The 19369-nt window shown below is 41.1% G+C and overlaps 1 non-coding gene across 1 annotated transcript; it reads left to right on the top strand.

Annotated features, from left to right (window-relative positions):
- Window positions 1-6132: 6132 nt before the first annotated feature.
- Window positions 6133-6255, top strand: LOC127676603 (U6atac minor spliceosomal RNA). Its single transcript, XR_007976059.1, has one exon. It is a non-coding gene; the product is annotated as a U6atac minor spliceosomal RNA (small nuclear RNA).
- Window positions 6256-19369: the final 13114 nt, after the last annotated feature.

Below are 19369 nucleotides of genomic sequence, written 5' to 3'. Positions count from 1 at the left end.
CAAACAAACAAACAAGAAGGAAGGAGAAATATACCATAGGCCTAGTATGGGCAAGGTTTACAGAATAATCTGAAAGACAATAGAAGTAAAAATTGACAAATGATATTATGTTAAAAAAGTTCCTGCACAGCAAAGGAAGGAGTCAATAGTCTGATACAAGCTACAAGGTAACAGACATTTGTCATCTATCTGACAAATTTTTCCAAAACATATGAGGACTTCAGAATGACTTAGCAATAAAGGACCAAAATTTTTTTAAACAATTAAATTTTAAAATAGAAGGAAGTCATAAACAGATTTTCCCTTTACTTTTTAACTTTTTTTAGTTGTTTGAGAATTTCACACATGCAAACAATGAGTTTTGATCAAATTTACTCTTTCATTTCCTTCTTTCCAATTTCTTCCTTGTCCCCCACCACCATTTTTCTCTCATAATTTCATGTGTGTGTATGTGTGTGTGTGTGTGTGTGTGTGTGTGTGTGTGTGTGTTTAACCCATGAGTCCTCGTAGTGCTGCCTATATGTTCATGGCTGTAGGACTCAGGAACATAGGTAGCTTCTCAGCGGCTGTATATATTCCTCTTTCATCAGTCATGAATTTCAATAGCTTCTCATCCACATGTGGGAATCCATGAATCCCTTGCCATCCATTAAGGGATTTGGGTTGGCTTAATTTTGTGCATGTGCAGGTCTTATGTATGCAGTTACAAAAACAGTGTGAATTAATAAGTGTGTGATGGCATGGTGATGTCTGCCAATAAACTGATTATTCTCAGTACGTTATAAGAATAACTAAAAGATATATGAGAGAATATTCAAATATCTCAAAATATCCTAGAAATGCAAATAAAAAGTACAAAAATATTTCTTAAGAAAGGCTGTTATTATCGCCTACTTGTCACTTACCTAGAGGGTTTGATTAAGGGTTGACCCTGACCCTGATATGCTGAAAAATAAACCTCTTGCTTTTACATTGATCTGCATCTCAGTGTCTCACTGGGGAGGCATCTTGAAGTAAGTACCACTGACCAAGAGTTCGGGGTCTTACATTTGGGGGCTCATTCCGAGATTCAAGGAGACCCTCCCTCCCCCGAGAGACCACCAACTAGACTGATTGGAGGGGAAAAGCGCAAGCTCAGCAAAGGCACCTACTTGAGTTTTTCTGTGTTTTTCTCTCTTTTGCTTTCACTTTTGGCTTACAAGCATGCTATCTGCTGGGAAGCCTCTGGTCTGGTGCAGTCAATTGCAGCAGGCTCATGTGCCTTAATGCTGTGATCATGAGGAGTCTGGAGGACACTCCAGGCCCCTCAGAGGGAGTTGGGAAGAGTCTGCTCCTTTTGGAAATGACAAAACACAGTATCAGCAGGAGCCAACCGAGTCTTCCTATAACCTGATTTCTGCACCCATGGCTGGGGCAAACTGTTTGTATAACCTGGGTTCTGCACCCATGGTAAGGGCAAACTGTCTGTGTGTTGATTGTTTTTCTCTGTTCTTGGACTTGGACTGACATTTTTTTGTTTTTTGTTTTGTTTTGTTTTGTTTTGTTTTGGACATGGGACAAATTGAATCTACCCCATTAAACATCCTAGTTAACCACTGGAGGGAAGTTAGGGAAAGAGAAGAAAACTTGTCAGTAGTAATGAACAAGGACAAGTTAGTTACTCTCTGCTTATCCAGATGGCCCACCTTCTTAGTAGGGTATCTACCCGTAGAAACCTTCAACTTGCAGGTGATCAAACCAGTAGGGGGAAAAGTCTTTAGGCCAGGATCCCTCAGGCACCCAGACCAAGTACCCTAAATAGTTACCTGGAAGAATCTGGTAAAGTCCCCTCACCCCCTCATGGATGAAATACTTTCTTTTCCCAGGACCCTCCTAGCATGTTCTGGCCATCAGGAAAAAGGAAACATGGGAGGAGGGATCCAGACCTGTGAAGAAGTTGCTCCCCCAAGGCCCTTCAACAGTGGACCTGTTGTTCCAAGACCCTCCTCCTCCATGTCCCCCTATCTTTGCCACCATGCTCCTGCCAGAGCTATCACCAGCTCCAGGATCCTCAGTCTATACTGGACTGGGCCTGTTGAATCCCCACTTTACTGGAGGGAGGAGTGAGAGGAGAGCCCCAACTTCCCAGTCCTACCATGGGGGCCCAAAGTCTGAGAGTCACCTCCCCTGATACCATGGTATCTCTCCTGCTGAGGGCATATGAGCTTCTAGATAAGGGCAATCAGGCTATGCAATATTTGCCCTTCTCTTCAGCCAACTTGTACAACTGGAAAGCCCAACACCTCCTCCTTTCAGATAACCCCAATGGGCTGATTAATCTCTTTGAGACTATTTTATTTACTCATCAGCCTACCTGGGATGATGTCCAACAGCTCATGAGAATGCTTTTCACAACCAAAGAGTGAGGAAAAAGTAATGCAGGAAGCCAGAAATAGTGTTCCCTCAGACACAGGGGCATCACAGATTGACCAGGCTGTCAACAGCGGGTTTTCCCTGAATAGACCTGACTGGGACTTCAATACAGCAGAAGGTAAGGGGCACCTGAAGGTCTCTCATCAAGCTCCATTAGCAGGTTACAAGGAAACCACACAATGGCAACCCACAAATTTGGCCAAGGTGCATGAGGTTAGACAGGGATCAGATAAGTTGCCTGCTGCCTTTCTAGAGTGAGTCATGGAGACATTCTGTCAGTATACACCCTATGACCGCAGCAGTGAGGATCACAAAGCTACTGTGACTGGTTTTTATAGACCAGACTAGTAGAGATATCAGGAAAAAGCCAAGAGCAGTATGCATATTGCAAGGAGAGGGGCCACTGGGCCAAAAAAATGTCCCAACAAACAGAAGCTGGGGGCAGGAAATCCTAGGCCTTAAAAAAAGCACCCCCAAATGGCAAAGGTGTTAGCCCTGGGTGAAGACAGTGATTGGGATACATGGGGTTTGGAACCCCTTCCTGAACACTGGCTAACTCTGTGAGTGAAGGGGAAACCCACTCAATTCTTGGTGGACACAGGGGCTCAACACTCAGTCCTTCTCCAAGCCAATGGCCCCATTTCCAAGAAAAAATCTTGGGTCCAAGGAGCCACTGGCACCAAAATTTCTTCATAGACTACCCAAAAAACAGTGGACCTAGGGATGGGCCAGGTATCCCATTCATTTATGGTCATCCCAGACTGTCTCTACCCTCTGTTGGAGCGAGAGTTACTCTCTAAGATGGGGGCCCAGATATACTTCCTACCCAACAGACTACAACTAACTGGCCCAAAAGGAGAGCCCATGGGTAGAGGAAAAACCCTCCGACTGACCCGTGCTAGGAGCTGAGGCTACCTGGTTTACAAACGAAGCAGTTTTCTTCATGAAGGTCAGAGACAAGTGCATGCTGCCATGGTGGATGCCACAAATGTCACCTGCACTGTACCCCTCCACCTCCCTCCTACCCCACATGTCGGCACAGAAAGTGGAGCAAATTGCTACCACCAAAGCCTTGGAACTTGTGGTCAGCAAGAAAATTAACATCTACACAGATAGCAGGTGTGCCTTTGCCACAGCTCATGTCAACAGGGCTATATACCAAGAGAGAGGACTCCTCACATCAGAGGGAAAATAAATTTAAAAAACAAGCAGGAAATCTTGGATCTGATGAAGCTAGCAATTGTATTATTCATTGCCCAAGTCATCTGAAGAGAAGAGACTCAGTGGCCTGGGGCAATAACCAGGCAGCTCAAATTCTGTGAGAAGTGGCTATGCAGGAGCCTATCCCAGTTATAGGCCTGCAAGAGACACCTGCCTGGGAATGGCACTGGATTAAGGGATGGCCTCACTTAAAATATACAGAAGAAAGGATTCAGATTTCTAGCTACCCTACCAACTGTTACCTAGAGAAGGAGGGGAAATGTTGCACACAGGAAGAAAAAACTATACTCCCCAGAAAGCAAGCAAAAGATTTACTAGGCCAAATGCACGGATGGACTTTTTTAGGGAATAAAAAGCTTGTCCAGACAGTTAAGGGATCTAAAGTATATATAATGGACCTCAGTTTTTGGGCCAGAGAGATAGTAGAACAGTGTAAGTTATGCCAGCAAGTGAATGCTTATGCTACTAAGAGTAAACAGGGTGAAACGCCTAGGGGAGAATGGCCTGGAGTGTATTTGGAGGTCAATTTTACAGAAGTTAAGCCAGAAAAATATGGTTACAAATATCTTCTAGTGTTTGTGGATACATTCTCTGGATGGGTTGAAGCTTTTTCCACCAAGCAGGAAACAGCTACCATGGTAGCCAAGAAGATATTAGAGGAAATTTTCCAGAGGTTTTTAGAGTGTCCAAGGTAATTGGATCAGACAATGGGGGCCTGCTTTTGTCTTTAAGGTAAGTCAGGGATTGGCAGAGATATTGTGGACTAATTGGAAGCTCTATTGTGCATACCTTCCCCAGAGCTCAGGGTAGGTAGAGAGAATGAACAGAACCCTAAAAGAGCCCTTAAGTAAATTGCCCTCAGACACTTGTGCTGACTGGGTGGTACTCCTTCCCCTGGCCCTGTTCTGAGCCTAGAACACCCCCTACCATTTTAACCTGATCCCTTTTGAGATCCTGTTTGATATCCCAACTCCCTTGGTGTCCCCTGGGTCCCTGGAAGTATCCCAACTCACTGTGATAGCCCTTCAGTCAATACAGCATGAGATTTGACCCAAACTGTCTGCCTTAAATATTCCAGAGTTTCCAGAGACCCCCTCACTATTTCCAGACTGGTGACTGAGTCTACATAAGGAAGCATCAGGCAGTCAGTCACTGGAAGCCCAGTGGAAGGGACCTTTCCTGGTGCTGCTAACCACTCCCACAGAGCTCAAGGGGGATGGTATTGCAGCCTGAGTTCATGCTTCCCATGTGAAACATGCAGACTCCCTACTCCCCAGGAACCCTCTCTGGATTGTTCAGAAGATGGACAATCCACTCAAGATCACTCTCATGACCATCTAGTGGCACCTTTGGATTCTGGTTCCTTCCCCCATTCCATGTGCCTGTCCTCCAAACCTATTACAACACTCACTGTCTCCCTTCTGTTGGTGTTGGGGGTGTCTGAGGCAGCCACCAGGACCTCTGCTTTTGTCTTACAAGGGAAATATTATGACAGTCTGAGGGCAGTCATTAATTTAGCTATACAGAGAGTAGAAACTTCTATCAGTCACCTTCAAGAATCATTGACTTCATTATCAGGATTAGTACTACAGAATAGGAGGGGATTAGACTTAACTTTTCCTCCAGCAAGGAGGGCTATGTGATGCCTTAGCTGAGGGGTGTTGCTTTCATGTAGACCATTCTGGAGCTGTTAAAGTTTCAATGGCCAAGATGAGAGATGGGCTAGCCAAGTGGAAGAGAACTGTCAGGGCTGTTTTGAGTTTTGGTTTAACTCCTCCCCTTGGTTAGCCATCCTCATATCTACCTTGTTAGGACCCCTAATTGTTCTCCTGCTATTGATGAGCTTTGGACTCTGCATATTGAACAAGCTTATAGCCTTCGTAAAGAAAGAATAGGGGCAGTACAGCTGATGGTCCTGTACCAATAATATGAGACCCTGAGGGCAGTACCTGAAGAATATGAGTTAGTTACACAAGACCCCTGAGAGTAGTTCCCGGATTGGAGCTTGTACAAGAAAAAGAGGGAAATGAGGGAACCTATGGGGTTTTCCAGTCCCACACCCTCCTGCCTGGAGTCAAGTCTAGGCCAAGTTCCATTCTCCATCCACAGGAACATTCTTGAGTAAAAAATTCTCAGAATGTACTAATGTGCCTAACTCTCTAGAAAGTCCCAGGAAGAATTCAAATGTGTGTCATGCTTGCTAGCCAATAGATTTAAAGGTCAATATTCTTTGCCAGTAATTTTGAACTGTAACCTTGCTGATGTAGCATGTGCCCCTAAAAAGTATAAAAACTGCTTGTAATACTTCAGGGTCACCTTCTAGTCACTCACCTAGAGGGACTGATTGAGGGTTTACACCGATGTGCCAGAAAATAAACCTCTTGCTTTTGCATCGAAAAGAAAGAAAAGCTATTTGCAAAAGATCAATGAAGGAAAATGCTGGTAAAATAAAAGAAAATCCTTGTATATTATTGATGAGAATTTAAATTAGTGCAATTAATATTATGTGAAAGGAGCGGTCAACATTCCCCTTCACGGGAATGGAAGAGGCCCATAAACCTAAAGAAATATATATAATTAAGGCAGTGCCATACATTTTCTGACATCTAACCACTGTTTGTTACAAATTGGATTAGAAAACAGAGTTCATACTTTTGCTGCTTCCAAGAAACACATCCCAACATCAAAAATGTGACTTTAGGATAAAAGAAACGAAAAAAAGGTATTCCAAGCAAATGGAAATGAGAAGCAAGCTGATGTAGCCATTCTAATATCTGACAAAATAGACTTCAAAATAAAACTAATCAGAAGAGATAGGGACATTTTAAGATTTAATAACAGAGTATTATAATCTTAAATATATGTTCACACTGTTAAAAGGACAAAACGGCAACCATCAAATTGGGAAAGGATATTCACCAACCCCACATCTGATAGAGGGCCAATATCCAATATATACAAAGAACTCAAGAAATTAGACCCCAGGGAACCAAATAACCCTATTAAAAAATGGGGTACAGATCTAAACAAAGAATTTTCTCCTGAAGAAATTCGGATGGCCGAGAGGCACCTTAAGAAGTGCTCAACATCATTAGTCATTAGGGAAATGCAGATCAAAACAACCCTGAGATTTCACCTTACACCAGTCAGAATGGCTAAGATCAAAAACTCAGGAGACAGCAGGTGTTGGCAAGGATGTGGAGAAAGAGGAAAACTCCTCCACTGCTGGTGGGGCTGTAAGATGGTACAACCACTGTGGAAATCAGTCTGGAGATTCCTCAGAAAATGGACATGGGACTTCCAGAGGACCCTGCTATACCTCTCCTGGGCATATACCCAAAGGATTCCCCGGCATGCAATAAAGACACATGCTCCATTATGTTCATAGCAGCCTTATTTATAATAGCCAGAAGCTGGAAAGAACCCAGATGTCCCTCAAAGGAGGAATGGATACAGAAAATGTGGTATATTTATACAATGGAATACTACTCAGCAATTAGAAACAATGAATTCACAAAATTTTTTAGGCAAATGGTTGGATCTGGAAAATATCATCCTAAGTGATGTAACCCAATCACAAAAGAATACACATGGAATGCAATCTCTGATAAGTGGATATTAATTAGCCCAGAAGCCCTGAATACCCAAGGCACAATTAGCATAACAAATGACTCCCATGAAGAAGTATGGAGAGGGTCCTGATCCTGGAAAGGATTGATCTAGCATTGGAAGGGAATATAAGGACAGAGAAAAAGGAGGGAGGTGATTGGAGAAGGGATGGAGAGAAGAAGATTTATGGGACATATGGGGAGGGGGGATCCGGGAAAGGGGAAATCATTTGGAATGTAAACAAAGAATATAGAAAATAAAAATATTTTAAAAAAATGAAAGTAAGGGTTGAGGCTTAATATATATATATATATATATATATATATATATATATATATATATATATATATATATATATTCACAAAACACAGGAGTATGTGCCACGGACCAACACAGTCGGGAATACACAACAGTGGGGGAACAGGGCTTTGATAGTCAGGACAGCACAGGTTCGGTGGTGACAAACAGAAACAAACAGACACAGTTTGAATCTGAATATATTTTGCAGCTCTCAAGCAAGGATTTTTGTACATGAAAAATTGGCATTACAATTCTAAAAAATGTATCCAGTGAAGCAATTACAAAGAACATTTATCATAAGCATTTGGCACAAAAAGATACAAAATCAATCAGGTATGAATTTTAGAAGATCATGTTCTAAGCATCACATTCCCTGATCAGAATAAATTATATAAAATCACCTGTAGTTAATGACAAACTTTCAGGAGTTCAAAAGTCCTCAAAACCACTTGGTTATAACCCCCTAGGTCCTGATCACGTTAAGGAATTTTCATGAAAAATCCTTATCTAACATCTAGCTTCTGTCTCATAAAGCTCCTCAAAATTCACTTTAAAACTATACTTAAACAATGCTTTCCATACCACAATGTCAGAGCCAACCTCATCTACACACATAGCCATACAAATTCATATGTTGTTGGAACGTTATTTTATCAACGTATTATGTTATAATTATGTAAATGATTTTGAAGCAAAGCATTAAAGTTTTTAGAAACGAGGTCATGGCCACTAACTCCACTTCAAAGAACAGACTCTTATCCAACTTTCTTGCTTGGATTCTCTTGGCCCAGGCTATCAGGATCATCTCATAAAAGAGGAAGACGGGAAAATCAAAACAAACAAACTGCCATGAGAACTACGGCTCAAAATTATTCTCCAGATAGAGAGTTCCACAACTGGTCCCAGGAGACCTCACCCCTTTGGAGTCTAATTTGCTACTGAAGTTGCTGTGGCAAGTACCTAATTTTATTTTTTAAAAAATACTATTAGATATAAATCCACAGTGGTAGTGGATGAATACAATATCCTACTCCAACCAATAAACAGGCCATCTGGAGATAAATTAAACAGAGGAACACTAGAGTTAAATCTCATCATAAAGCCAAACCTAACAGATATGTTCAAGACCTTCCACACAAACACTAAAGTATGCACATTCATCTCAGCCAAAAAAAGAAGAGTATGTATGGATATTTTGCATCACATATAGTTCCAGTGCCTATAGAGGCCAGAAGAGGGCATTGGATCCATGAAAATAGAGCTAATGTTGGCTTGGAACCTCTATATGGGTGCTGAGAAGCAAACCAGGAACTACTAGAAAAAAAAACCACTGAGTCATTTCTCTAGATGTTTTCTTTCTTCTTATAAAAGTAGAGAGTTATATAGTAATTACCAAAACATGTGGAAGTGAGGAGGTAGAGTATGTGATGGAAAGTTTTGAGTAAATGAGGCATTTCTACACTACATTGCCGGAAATCATGGAGTTGATTGTTGTAGCTGCCCTGAGAAGCATGTGTCATGGGATTTCTAGGTTAGAGTCCATGGCTCCTGGAGCACTGTGTGCCTTTCAGTTACCGAGAAGCCAAAAATTCCCTTTATCCAGTGGAGCATTAAGGCCAAATTGGGTATCTCTGTGTTCCCTAGAAGTCAGTGAAGCATGCAGAAGCTTGGCAAGGCAGATAGTCTTAAACATTAATCTTGTATAGACCATGCAAACATCATTGTATACTGGCAACTACAATTCTATTCTTCCTGGTAGCTGTCATTATATTCTGTTTCTGACAACAGTTTAAAAGATCTTATTGTTTTCAATAAACTTGTTTTAGCCTCAATCTTGCTAGACCCCTCAAACTTTTCCTGATTTTAATTCCATCTAACGTTTTCAGGAGACCTTGGTTCAGTAAGTAAGCAGCGGTGTTTGCACTATATCAATATAAAATACACATTGTACATATAAAACACATAGAAGAGAGAAATATTGTACAGTAAAATGACTGCTCCAGAACACACAGTAAGCAAGATAGAATGAAAGGGATACATGGTGGTAGGAGCCTGTAACAGAGTTCCTCACTTGAAGTTGAACTGGTAGGTAGAATTCAGACTAGACCTAAAAGTGGTATCTCCTTTACTATCAAACCAAACCAATTTTGTCAGTCAGGCCCCAAATCCAAAGATTTTATGACCTTGCAAAACACCTTCAGCATCTGGAGAACTAAGTATGCAAACACAAAAGCCTTTGTTGGACATAACACATCCATATGAAATCTGAATAGTACAGAGCACAAATAGTGTATGTAATATTGCATACCTAAACCAGTACTAGTGTTGCAGATATTGTGCCTAAAGTGATATCACAGGAAATTGCATAAAAGTCTCTCTGCTGAATCTGAATTATTAACCTTAAACAACATTACTATTCCCAATAGAAGCTATGAAAAGTCACCATGCAACAGTAAGACATGTAGAAAGGCTTGAGGAAATAAATAACCAATACTGTAAATTGCTGGGGACAGCATACAATGATGTGGATGGTGTTTGGGACCTTGAGAAGCAGGACACACATCCCTCAAGGGGACCCAACACCAAAAATAAGGAACAGCCCACAGCAAGCATGGATGGGGACATTTCAGATGCCTGTGAGAAACTCATTGGTTAAAAGAAAAAAAATTGAGCATTTCTTAAGGTGCTTCTCGGCCATCCAAATTTCTTCAGGTGAAAATTCTTTGTTTAGCTCGGTACCCCATTTTAATAGGGTTATTTGGTTCCACGGGGTCTAACTTCTTGAGTTCTTTGTATATATTGGATATTAGCCCTCTATCAGATGTAGGGTTGGTGAAAATCTTTTCCCAATTTGTTGGTTGCTGATTTGTCCTTTTGACAGTGTCCTTTGCCTTACAGAAACTTTGTAATTTTGAGGTCCTATTTGTTAATTCTTGATCTTAGAGCATAAGCTATTGGTGTTCTGTTCAGGAACTTTCCCCCTGTGCCCATGTCCTCAAGGGTTTTCCCGAGTTTCTTTTCTATTAGTTTCAGTGTGTCTGGTTTTATGTGGAGGTCCTCAATCCATTTGGAGTTGAGTTTAGTAAAAGGAGATAAGAATGGATCAATTCGCATTCTTCTGCATGCTGACCTCTAGTTGAACCAGCACCATTTTTTGAAAAGGCTATCTTTTTTCCACTGGATGTTTTCAGCTCCTTTGTCGAAGATCAAGTGACCATAGGTGTGTGGATTCATTTCTGGGTCTTCAATTCTATTCCATTGGTCCACTTGCCTGTCACTGTGCCAATACCATGCAGTTTTTAACACTATTGCTCTGTAGTATTGCTTGAGGTCTGGGATACTGCTGGTAGGGTTGTCAGATGGTACAACCACTTTGGAAATCAGTCTGGCGGTTCCTCAGAAAACTGGACATGACACTTCCGGAGGACCCTGCTATACCTCTCCTGGGCATATACCCAAAAGATTCCCCGGCATGCAATAAAGACACATGCCCCATTATGTTCATAGCAGCCTTATTTATAATAGCCATAAGCTGCAAAGAATCCAGATGTCCCTCAATGGAGGAATGGATACAGAAAATGTGGTATATTTACACAATGGAATACTACTTAGCAATTAGAAACAATGAATTCACAAAATTTTTAGGCAAATGGTTTGATCTGGAAAATATCATCCTAAGTGAGGCAACCTAGTCACAAAAGAATACATATGGAATGCAATCTCTGATAAGTGGATATTAATTAGCCCAGAAGCTCTGAATACCCAAGGCACAATTAGCATAGCAAATGACTCCCATGAAGAAGTAAGGAGAGCGTCCTGATCCTGGAAAGGCTTGATCTAGCATTGGAGGGGAGTATCAGGTCAGAGAAAAAGGAGAGAGGTGATTGGAGAATGAGTGGAGAGAAGAAGGTTTATGGGACATATGGGGAGGGAGGAACTGGAAAAGCGGAAATCATTTGGAATGTAAACAAAGAATATAGAAAATAAAAATATATAATTTTTTAAAAGTAAAAAAAAAAAAAGAAAAAAATTATTCAAATTTCTCCTAACTTTAGCCATGGACCAGGGCTGTACAGATTTCATTTGTGCATGACCACTTTTCAGTTCACCTTTGCGTGCATAATTATTATGTTATATCTGATTTTTCTATTTTCTTCACCTTCTCCTCTGGCAAACTCTAGGAAATTCTGGGAAACTATGTGTTCCTTGATATAATGATTCTTAAACAATCAAAAATTGAGGCATGGGGGACAGTACAACATAGTCCTAATGGCACATGCTGTAAAAGCAGTTTGAAAAAATTAATCTAACAATCCAGGATGCACTTGGAAACAATATAATAACTGCACAATGGTAGTTTGGGATTAATGTTTGACTAATCAAACAAAAAAAGGTATGAAGAAATTATATTTAGAAATAAATTAAGAAAATGAAACTGATGATATCCGAAGATGGAAAGATCTCCCATGCACATGGATTGTTTGGATTGATATAGTAAAAATGGTCATCCTACCAAAAGCAATCTACAGATTCAACTCAATTCTCATGAAAATTTGAACACAATTCTTCAAAGACAAAGAAACAGAAATTATCCTATGGAAAACCAAAAAAAAACAGAGAATAGTAAAAACAATTCTTAACAATAGAAGAACTTCTGGAAGAAACACCATCCCTGACCACACTCTGTATTCCAGAGCAATTGTGAAAAAAATCGGCATAGTATTTGGTATAGATACAGGCAAATAGGTAAATGGAATAAAATTGAAGACCCAGAAATGAACCCACACACATATGGTCACTTGATCTTTGACAGAGGTGATGAAACCATACAGTGGGAAAAAAGACAGCATGTTCAACAAATGGTGCTTTTTCAACTGGCGGTCACCATGTAGAAGAATGCAAATTGACCCATTCTTATCTCCTTTTACAAAACTCAAGTCCAAGTAGATCAAGGACTTCCACATAAAACCAGATACACTGAAACTAATAGAACAGAAAGTGAGGAATAGCCTCAAACACATGGACACGGGAAAAGTTACTAAACACAAATGGCTTATGCTCTAAGATCAATAATCAACAAATGGGACCCCATAAAATTGCAAAGCTTCTTCAAGGCAAAGGACATTGTCAATAGGGTAAAAGGTCAACCAACAGAGCTAACTAAACAAAGAATTTTCAACTGAGGAATATCAAATGGCCTAGAAGGACCTAAAGAAATGTTCAACATCCTTAGTCATCAGGGAAATGCAAATCAAAATAACCCTGAGATTTCACCTCACACCAGTCAGAATGGCCAAGATCAAAAACTCAGGAGACAGCAGGTTCTGGCAAGGATGTGGAGAAAGAGGAACAGTCTTTCACTGCTGGTGGGATTGCAAACTGGTACAACCATTCTGGAAATCAGTTTGGTAGTTTCTTAGAAAACTGAGCATAATACTACCTGAGGACCCTGATATACCACTCCTGGACATATACTGAGAAGATTCCCCAGCATATTATAAGGATACATGCTTCACTATGTTCATAGCAGCCTTATTTATAATAGCCAAAAGCTGGAAAGAACCCAGATATCCTTCAATAGAGGAATGGATGAAGAAAATGTGGTATATCTATATAATGGAGTACTCTTCAGCTATTAAAAACAATGAATTCATGAAATTCTTAGGCAAATAGATGGAACTAGAAAGTGTCATCCTGAGTGAGGTAACCTAATCACAAAAGAACACACATGGTATGCACTCACTGATAAGTAGATATTAGCCCAAAAGCTCAGAATAAATAAGTTACAATTCACAGACCACAGGAAGCTCAAGAAGAAGGAAGATCAAAGTGTGGATGTTTTGGTTCCACTGAGAAAGGGAACAAAATACTCACAGGAAGAACTATGGAGACAAAGTGTGGAGCAGAGACTGTTCTACCGTGGGATTCATCCTATAAACAGTCACCAAACCCCAACACTATTATGGATGACAAGAAGTGCTTGCTGAAAGGAGCCTGATATTGTTGTCTTTGGAGGGGCCCTGCCAGAGCTTACAGATACAGAGGCAGATGCTAGCAGACAACCATTGGACTGAGCACAGGGTCCCCATTGGAGGAGTTGAAGGGGTTTGCAGCCACATAGGAAGAACAACAACGTCGGCCAACCAGATGCCCCAGGGCTCCCAGGGACTAAGCCATCAACCAAGCAGTACAGATGGTTCCAGCCAAAAGTGTGGCAGAGGAATGCCTTGTAGGACATCAGTGGGAGGAGTGGTCCTTGGTCCTATGAAGGCTCGATAGATGCCCCAACATGGGGAAATCGAGGGGCATAGGTGGGAGTGGGTTGGGTGGAGGGGCATCTTCTTGGAGGCAGGGGGTGGGAGGATGGGTTGGGGGTTTTCTGGGAAGGGGGAAACCAGGAAAGGGTATATAACATTTCAAATGTAAATGAAAAATATATTCAATAAAAATTTAAAAATAAATTAATTAATTAATAAATAACAAAAACAAAATAAAATTCATAACCTTAGAATAAGATCCTGTTCAAAGTAAATCAAAAGTTAATTTTCAACAATTAAGAAAAAAACATATATTAATGAACATTTTAGCTGCATAAATGCGCTTATTTTCATTGCTTCTAACATACAAGTGCTGTAACACAGAAATAGTAAAAGTTAAAATTCAAAAATTAACAAAATTTTCCCTGTATAGTTCTCAGACTTCTCTTACAGAAATAACATAATCTCCCACATACGATTGAAGCTTGCATCAAAGAAAGAGTATCCTCCAGTTTGCAACTGTGTCTCCATTAGACAAATGAACCGCTGTAATCAATTATTGTGGTTTGAGGCAACAATTCCAGACTTGGAGTATCAGACATGTATCAGTTTTTACTCTCCACCAGTTATAATTCTATATTAATAAACATTTCTTCCATCACAGCAGTGTGGTGTCTCCCTCAGAGTTCTATGGGTTGACTTTTCTCAATTGTAAACTAGTTTTTAAAGTGTCCACTTGATTATGAAACTAGAATATTTGATCTTTCCCTGGAGAACATTTTATCTCAATGTTTATATAAAATTGAATAATCTGGGCATGGTGATGCACACCTTTAATCCCAGCATTTGAGAGGCAGAGGCAAGAGGATCTCTGTGAGTTCCCAGGCCAGCCAATGCTATGTAATGAGATATTGTCTTAAAAACAAAAAACAAAAACAAACAAACAACAACCAAGGAGGTAGAGTGATGACAAGTGGCCCTGCAAGTGGAAGGGCCCTGCAGAGTCCCATGCTTTGCTACAGTTTTAATGTCTCTACACACTTTATACCTGTTTTATGTTCAGTGGAAAGGTGAGGCCATAATAAAGTAGGCACTGGTACTAGCACCCAATCTATTTTTAAAGATAAGGTCAAATTTAAATATTTAACTTTTACCTTCAACTTTATTAAGTCAAGAGTTTGGTTTTTATTTTCTGGCTTTTGAGACAGGATCTCACACAGTAAATAAGAGTCTTAAAGCTCATCTATAACCCAAGATGACCCCCTAGCTCATTGCAATCTACCCTAACACACAAAAAAATTAAAATACATTTGTTAATTCTTTGAGAATCATAAATGCATGCATTGTATTTTGACCTGTTCACCTGCCAACTTCTCCCTCTAACTCCTTGCTGGTGCTTCCTGCACAACCCTTCCCAGCCCTTCTTGACTTCACAGACACTTTTCTTTTTCTATAACCTACCCAGTCCAATTTAAGCATCTGATAGTCTAATATAACACAATTTGTTTCATTATGTTTTGTATTTTGAGACAGGATCTTCCTATATATATCCTAGCTGGTTTAGTATTCATTAAGCGCCAGATGCTTGTTTTAACTTAGAGCAATCCTCCTGTCTCAGCTTCATTAGAGGTATTACAAAGTTATATATACCATCACACAGGCTGTTTAAATTTCAGAATTCCTCAGCTGTAATTTTTTCAATTGTAAAACCAATAACAATTTTTATTTCCTGATACATTTGCTACAAGTAATAAAGACCAAGTCACTATGGTGTGCTTTTGAACCCAAATTTTATTTATTTAGACACAGGTGTTAAATTTTACTCTCCACTAACACAATTAAAATAGAGGTTTATGGTTTTATTGATATCATACTAGATATCAATATAAACAATATTATCAAAAAAATAAAAACTCTGACCCAGAATTGTTCCTGTCTAAAAGAACTGCCCAGACACAAAAGGAGAAGAGACTGAGGGAAAAGAGGTCCAGTGACAGGCCCAAATTGGGAACCAGCTCAAAGGGAGGTGCCAAGGCCTGACACTATTACTGATGCTATGGTGTGCTTACAGACAAGAGCCTAGCATAGCTGTCCTATGAGAGGCTCAACAAGCAGTTGACTGAGACAGATGCAGATGTTTACAACCAACCAATGGACAGAAGCTGCCAGCCTCTGTAGTTGAATTAGGGAAAAGCCAGAAGAAAATGAGAAGGAGGGCAACCCCATAGGAAGATCTGCAGTCTCAACTAACCTGGAACACCCTCTCCCCCCACCCCTAGCCCCAGAGATCTCTCAGACACCTGCTGATGAGGCCCCAAACACATATACAACAGAGGTCTGCCTGGTCTAGCCTTAGTGAGTAAAGAAGCCCCTAATCCTACAGAGACTTGAGGCCAGAGGGAGTGGGGAGGTCTGGTGCAGTGGGGGTCGGGACATCCTCTTGGAGACCAGAGAGGAGGTATGGGATGAGGTACTGCCAGAGGTCGCACGAGGAGGAGATAATAACTGGACTGTAAAAAAAAAAATTAAAAATTATTTGAAAGAAAGGAAGGAAGGAAGGAAGGAAGAAAGAAAGAAAGAAAGAAAGAAAGAAAGAAAGAAAGAAAGAAAGAAAGAAAGAAAGAAAGAAAGAAAGAAAGAAAGAAAGAAAGAAAGAAAGAAAGAAAGAAAGAAAGAAAGAAAGAAGGAAGGAAGGAAGGAAGGAAGGAAGGAAGGAAGGAAGGAAGGAAGAAGAAAGAAAGAAAGAAAGAAAGAAAGAAAGAAAGAAAGAAAGAAAGAAAGAAAGAAAGAAAGAAAGAAAGAAAGAAAGAAAGAAAGGAAGGAAGGAAGGAAAAGGAAAAGGAAAAGGAAAAGGAAAAATAAAAAGGAAAAGGAAAAGGAAAAGGAAAAGGAAAAGGAAAAGGAAACAGAGTCACATACTGCTGAAGTCACCCAGGGTCCATTACCAGGGAGTGAATGAATTTTTTGGAATTATGAAAAAGCATTAGTATAAGAGACACAATCATTGGGATAAGGGAAAAATGGAATAAGAAAACACAAACACGGAATGCTTTAATTCAGAAAGGCAAAAGCTATCGAGTCATTGTGTGCAACATACAGAAGCAGAAGCTAGTGGAACTACAGTTAAGGATTAACCTGTACCTTTCTAACTGTGTTGTTTATTATTAGAGCTTTACAGGAAACATCACATAGCTGACCTAGGAGCTTTGAGCTCTGAAGAATAATAAGTCAATAATTAAAGTTTAAATAATGGTAAGTTTGCAATCTTTACTTTGGCAACATGCCTGGGAACATGGAAAATTTGAAACTTCAAGTAACAATCGCAAATCTTAATTCTTAATTCTTTATGAGATGTCGTCATTCTTTTGAATTTGATTTGGTAATGATTATACAATGTCTCTTTTGCTATCTTCCTTTTGAGTAACAATAAAAGACTGGGGCAAGAAAGAAATGAGGGAGAGTGTGTGGGTGAAAAAGGAGAGCACACGGAGAATGAGTGAGTGCATGTGTGAGCAAAAGAGAGAGCACACCCTCCAGCCTGAGGATAGAGCAAGCTCTGGTGAGCTGGTAAAGCCTCAAGCTGTGAGGGGGCAGGGGATGAGGAGAGAGAGAGGAGACTTGTACCCAAAGTATTCCCTGTGTGTTTCCTTTTTTCTAATTTAATCTTTTATATATATACACTCCAGTTTTTATTCCCCTACTGGTCCACCCACTGACTGTTTCACATCCCATACCTCTTCTTCACCCCCTGTCTCCATGAGGATGGCCCCACCGCCCACCACCCACCACCACCCACCACCCACCACCACCCACCACCCACCCCAGACCCCACCGGACCTCTAAACTCCCTGGGGCCTACAGTCTCTTGAGGGTTAGGTGCTTCTTCTCTGACTGAACCCAGACCCAGCAGTCCTCAGCCATATATGTGTTGGGGGCCTCATATCATCTGGTGTATGCTGCCTGGTTCGTGGTCCAGTGTTTGAGAGATCTCAGGGGTCCAGGTTAATTGAGACTGCTAGTCCTCCTACAGGGTCTCCCTCCTTCTCAGCTTCTTCCAGCTTTTCCCTAATTCAACCATAGGGGTCAGCAGCTTCTGTCCATTGGTTGGGTGCATCTCATTCTTTCAGCTTCTTGTTGGGTCTTTCAGAGGACAGTCATGCTAGGTCCCTTTTGTGAGCACTCCATAGCCTCAGGAACAATGTCAGGCCTTGGGGTCTCCTTTGAGCTGGATCCCACTTTGAGCCTGTCGCTGGACCTTCTTTTCCTCAGGCTCCTCTCCATTTCCATCCCTGTAGTTCCTTCAGATAGGAACAATTATGGGTCAGAGTTTTGACTGTGGGATGGCAACCCCATCCCTCTCTTGATGCCCTGTCTTTCTGCTGCAGGTGAGCTCTACAAGTTCCCTCTCCCCACTGTAGGTCATTTCATCTAAGGTCCTTCCCTTTGAGTCCTCAGAGTCTCTTACTTCCCAGGTCTCTGGTCCCAGTATGCGCCCCCCCCCCCCCAGGTTGCATATTTCCATCCATTCTGCTGGACCTCAGGGCTTCTCTCGGTATCACCCCCCCATACCTGATCATGTTCCCCTTTTCACCCCTCCCTTCCCTCTCCTACCAAGGCCCCTCCCTCCCTGTGCCTCCCATGATTGTTTTCTTCTCCCTCCCAAGTGGGATTGAGGCATCCTTACTTTGGTCCTTCTGCTTGTTAACCTTCTTGAGTTCTGTAGGTTGTATCCTAGGTATTCTGTACTTTTTGTTCAATATCCACTAATTAGTGAATGCATACCATGCATGTCCTTTGGTTCTGAGATACCTCACTCAGGATGATATTTTCTAGTCCTAGCCATTTGCCTACAAAACTCATAATGTCCTCATTCTTAATAGCTGAATAGTATTCCATTGTGTAAATGAACCACATTTTCTATATCCGTTCTTCCATTGTGAGATATATGAGTTGTTTCCAGCTTCTGGCTGTCACAAATAAGGCTGCTATGAACATAGAGGAACATGTGCCCCTGCAGCATGGTGGGGCTTCTTTTGGGTATATGCCCAAGAGTAGTATAGCTGGGTCTTCAGATAGGAAACGGGCAGGAAAAGGGAACGAGGCCAAGCAAACAGGGTGTTCTTTGTCAAAGCCTCTTTAATGAAACACAAAACTCCTGGTCTTGAACCCACCATAAGAGGAAGTAGGGAGGGGCTGAGGGGAAAGCTAAAGGCACAGAAAGAGAAAAGGTCATGGGGCAGAAGTTGGCTCGAGGCATCTGCAGCTTTCCTGGAATGCTGGTTCCGCCCAGACCATCCCAGGTGTTTGGCTGGGTAAAGAACCGGTTGATCAGTTTTGTGTGAAGAAGGGGGGTGGGGCTCAGCTGTAAACCACAAGGTCAGTGAACTTTCAAGGTGAGGGATGTTGAAACTCTGGTTTTCTAGGGTTTGGTCTCCAACAGATCTATTTCCAATTATTTGAGTAACCTCCAGATTGATTTCCAGAGTGGTTGTACCAGTTTACAATTCCACCAGTAATGGAGGAGTATGAGCAACCATCTTGATGAGTTAGCAAAACTGATGATTGATGAA

The sequence above is a fragment of the Apodemus sylvaticus genome, chromosome 1 (assembly GCF_947179515.1).
Source record: "Apodemus sylvaticus chromosome 1, mApoSyl1.1, whole genome shotgun sequence".
In the NCBI taxonomy this organism is placed as follows: Eukaryota; Metazoa; Chordata; class Mammalia; order Rodentia; family Muridae; genus Apodemus; species Apodemus sylvaticus.
This window is presented reverse-complemented; position numbering and strand designations above follow the sequence as displayed.